Source organism: Nannospalax galili, unplaced genomic scaffold (assembly GCF_000622305.1).
Source record: "Nannospalax galili isolate Female #2095 unplaced genomic scaffold, S.galili_v1.0 scaffold660, whole genome shotgun sequence".
Lineage (NCBI taxonomy): Eukaryota > Metazoa > Chordata > Mammalia > Rodentia > Spalacidae > Nannospalax > Nannospalax galili.
The window spans coordinates 2,898,188-2,903,021 of NW_008349073.1; the positions used below are offsets into that span (position 1 = coordinate 2,898,188).

The 4,834-nt window shown below is 42.5% G+C and overlaps 1 long non-coding RNA gene across 1 annotated transcript in view; it reads left to right on the forward strand.

The window, feature by feature from the left end:
* LOC115072572 overlaps positions 1-4,339 on the forward strand; it is a 5,741-nt gene extending 1,402 nt beyond the window's left edge. Inside the window, exons 2-3 of the long non-coding RNA XR_003851620.1 lie at positions 601-755; positions 3,055-4,339. This is a non-coding gene — a long non-coding RNA (uncharacterized LOC115072572). The remainder of the gene's footprint in view (positions 1-600; positions 756-3,054) is intronic.
* Positions 4,340-4,834: the final 495 nt, after the last annotated feature.

Genomic DNA, 4,834 nt, shown 5'->3' on the forward strand with positions numbered 1-4,834 from the left:
CCTGCCTCTGCCTCCCAAGTGCTGGGACTAAAGGCATGCGCCACCATGCCTGGCTAATTTTTTTTTTTTTTTTAAGTGAACTGGGCTCTTGAGATAGCTCAGCAGGTGCTTGCCACCAAATATGATGACCTGAGTTAAATCCCTGGTACCCACATGGTAGAAGGAGAGAGCCAACTCTTGCAAATAGTCCTCTGACCTCCACATGACACTCTGGCATACACATACACGCATACACAAATAAATGAATGTAAATTTTGGGGGGGGGGTTGTTTTTTATTTTTTTCTTTGGTCTTTTTGAGACAGGACCTCCCTGTAGCCCCAGCTGTCCTGGAACTCGCTATGTAGACCAGGCTGGCCTTGAACTCACAGGGATCCACCTGCCTCTGCCTCCCGAGTGCTGGGATTAAAGGCATGTGCCACCACACCTGGCAATGAATGTAAGTTTTTAAAGTGAGCAAATCAACTCTAGGTCAATATCTGAAGGGATGGGGTCAAGATATGAATTCAGAATGTTCTACCATACATAGTCTGATCTTAGGTATTTGATAGCCTGCTTCTAAGATAAACAAACATGTCTCCTTATCCTATCTACATTTGTAGAATCCAGAACCCAGAAAAGACTAGAAGAGGATGTCTGATCCCTTGGAACTGGAGTTATGGATGGCTGTTAGCTGCCGTATGGGTGCTAAGAACCGAGGTCCTCTGTAAGAGCAGCAAATGCTCTTAACTGGTGCACTATCTCTCCAGATCCCTGTGTAAGTTTTTTAAAATTATTGTTTCTATATGCCTCCTGTATCCCAAACTTGATTAAAATGCATAATGGCATAAACCATTTTTAAAACTGATTTGTGAGATAGGGTCTCCCTATGAAGCCCAGGATTCCCTCAAACTCTCAGTCCTCCTCCCTCAGCCTCCTGAATTCTGGAATTACAGGCAGGTACCATCACTCTCGGCTTTAAAAGCATTTTTAAAGGAAACATATCCAAAAATTGACTTTGTATGTTAAAAGTGAAACTAACTCCATCCAGTTCCAGGGGAATCCAAAGCCCTCTTCTGACCTCTGCTGCATTGCACAACACGGGTGAACTAACCTACATGCAGGCAATACACTCATACACATAAAAATAATAAAAAAAATTTTTTTTAAGTGAAACTCACCAGGCGTGGTGGTGCACACCTTTAATCCCAGCACTCAGGAGGCAGAGGCAGGCGGATCTCTGTGAGTTCAAGGCCAGCCTGGTCTACATAGTGAGTTCCAGGACAGCTGGGGCGACAGGGAGACCCTGTCTCAAAAAGACCAAAAATAAAAAAATGAAACTCAAATCCTGTTTTAAAAAAGGAAGAAAGAAGGGAAGGAAGGAAGGAAGGAAGGAAGGAAGGAAGGAAGGAAGGAAGGAAGGAAGGAAGGGTGGGTCCTGCGTATAATCCCAGCACTTAGGAGGCTAAAGCAGGAAGACTACCGTGAATTAGAAGCCAGCCACTTCATAGTGAGTTCCCAACCAGTCTGGGCTACAGAGTAAGATTTTGTCTCAAACAAACTGAAGGGGGAAAATGAAAGGTTATTTAAAATATTTTATTTATTATTTTTATTTTATATGTATGAATGTATTGCCTGCATGTATATAAGTGCACCCATGTTGTGCATTGCCCATGGAGGTTAGAAGAGGGCATCAGAGCCCATGGAATTGGAGTTCCAGACAGTTACTAGCTCTTACTCTGCAAGAGCAGCCAGTGCTCTTAACTACTGAGCTGTATCTCTCCAGCCCCTAAAAGGTTTTTTTGTTTTGTTTTTTTTTTTAAGAAAGAGAAAAAAGATCCCAGCACTCGGGAGGCAGAGGCAGGCAGATCTCTGTCAGTTCAAGGCCAGCCAGGTCTACATAGTTGAGTTCCAGGACAGCTGGGGCTACAAGGAGACCCTGTCTCAAAAAGACCAAAAAAAAAAAAGAGAGAGAGAAAGAAAAGGAAAGAATGAAAGGGAAGAAAAGAGTGTGGTGGCACACACACCTATAAATCCCAGCACTTGGGAGGTAGAGGCAGAGGGATTTACACAGTTCAAGGCCAGCTTGATCCACATAGCAAGTGTCAGGTCAACCAGGGCTATATAGCAAGACCCTGTCTCAAGAAACTAAACAGCGCAGGAGAGATGGCTCAGCAACTAAGCACTAGCAATGCTTCCAGAGGATCCACATTTAGTTCCCAGTGCCCATATGGCAGCTAACAGTCATCCATAACTCCAGTTCTGGGGGATCTGACGCCCTCTTCTGGCCTCTGTGAGCATTGCATGCATGCGCTGCACTTACATACATGCAGGCAAAACATGCAAATAAAATAAAAAAGAAACAAAAAGATGCAATTTGTTTTATACTTTATGTTTAGGTATTTCTCAAACCTTATCGTATAAAATTTATATCAACCCAAGGAAGATAACTTGCCTTATCTTTATTATCATATCTTGTAAATGATTTGTGGAGGTTTTTTTATACATTTATACAACCATAAGATTTGGACAATGGTTACAGAACTTTTAATGGGTCAACTTTGAGCCTAGTCTTATTGCCATTTAATGGCAAAGTCAACCTTGATTTCATTCTCCCGAATGGCATTAATCCAGTGCCTTTAGGTTGTCAGTAGTTTTGTGTAATTGTATATTGATTTACTCCTGGGGCAGCTGTATCTTGGATCACTGTTGAGTTTTATCACTGTAGACTGCCTGTCACACAAATTTCCAAGGAACAAAACATAAGCCAAGCTCCAGACAGTGGTACCACATTTATTATAGCAAAGTGTGTTGTTCTGACTCTCTAACTGTAGATGATCAAGCAAGGATGAAACCACAGGATTTCTTTCTATTCCCAGAACCCTGAAGTTAGTGACTAGCAAGCAGTTATGAAAGTGCCAGCAAATAATAGCAAGCCATATTAACTATAGGATAAGCATACATTTTTTTTTTACCTTTCATAGGTCAAGAAGTTAGAAATACTGTTTAAATACTGTTTTCTCAGTCATCTCTATGATGTATCTCTCAAATTTTACTGGCATGTTTCTTTTTTACAGTTGCAAAAGAGCTGCTTCAGCTCCTGCACTGGAAGAAAAGAAGACAAGAAAAAGGAGAAGGAAAACCCAGAACCAGAAATAGCTGCCCTTTTTTACCAGGAAAGCACAAGTTTTCCCAGAAGCATCTATTAGAAGGCCTCTCTTCACTGCAGAGGTAGCTGAGATGCCATTTAGAATGACAAGAGGCCAGGAATCAAGAATGGGTACTAAACTGGCCTCATCACCAGGCCTCTTTTTTGTTCTGGCCCTGTTCTGCCTTCTTAGAACTCTGGACTATTCCCTAGCCCCACGGACCTTATTCAAGATAGAATCCTGGTCCATTGATTACTCTGGACTTAAAAAGCCAAAAGCAGTGAGTTGTGTTTCACCTCTGGACCAAGGCTCTCACTTCCCAGGCAGGCTCCCTCTACCTCCTTCAAGGAGAGTGCAGGCCAAGGAGGCTGGACTTCCCCCACCTCACCTTTTGTCTGTGGAAATACCACCTGTCCACTCAAGGACATAATCCAGGGTTGCATTGCCCTGAGTTGCTCACTGTGACTCCAGCAGTTCTAGCCACACTAGAAGTCACTTCAGACACACTCTGGGCTTCCCATCCCAGTACATTTGCTCATCTAGTTCCTTCTACGTGCAGCAACCTTCTAGGGCTCAGTTCAGGCACAGCCCTTTCTTATAAAATCTTCTGAACCACCTCCAACCAGAAATGACTTCTCCCTCCTCTGTATCCCCATGAAAGTATAAGGACCTGTGTTCCAATCCCCAGAACCGATGTAAAAAGCCGAGCGTGGTGGCTCACACTGCAATCCCAGCTATGGTGAATGGGAGGTCAGTGGATCCCTAGAACTTGTTGGCCACTTAGCTTAGCCTACTTGGTGAAAGCACAGGACAATAAGAGACCCTGTCCCAAACAAAAGATGGAAGACATCTGAGCAACAACACCCTAGGCTGTCCTCTGACCTCCATAGCCACATGCACATACCTGTTCACATACACATTAATGCACACATATACACATACACAATAAAAAAGTAAAAATAAAGGATTTATTCTTCTAGAAACACTCTTGTAACAAACTCTGTCAGTCAGGTTTCTCCAGGGAAACAAAACTAAAAGAGTGTGTACATGATCAGAGTCTCTAATCTGTCTGTTGATTTAATTTAAGGAGTTAACTCTTTTTTAAAAGATTTTTATTGGGCTGCAGAAATGGCTCAGTGGTTAAGAACACTGGTTGTTCTTGCAGAAGACCCAGGTTCAAATCCCAGCACCCACATGGCAGCTAACAACTGTCCATAACTCTAGTTTCAGGGGATCCAACAGCCTCTTCTGTCCTTCACGGTCATTGCACAACATGGGTACACTTACCTACACACAGGCAATACAAGCATACACATAAAATAAAAATAACAAAAAATATTTTAAATCACGGTCATTGCACAACATGGGTACACTTACCTACACACAGGCAATACAAGCATACACATAAAATAAAAATAACAAAAAATATTTTAAAAAGAAGATTTTTATTTTACTTTCATTTTTGTGTATGTATGTCTGTGTCTGTATGGGTCTGTATAAGTGTATGTCACGTGTTCAGGTGCCTATGAAGGCCAGAAGAGTGTGTTGGATCCCCTGGAGCTCAAGTTACAGGCAGTTGTGAGCTGCCCAATGTTGGTACTGGGAACCAAACTCATGTCCTCTGGAAGAGCAGCATGAGCAGCAAGTGCTTTATTGCTGAGCCATCTTTCCAGCCCCAGGAATTAACTCTGATCATTTAGAAACAACA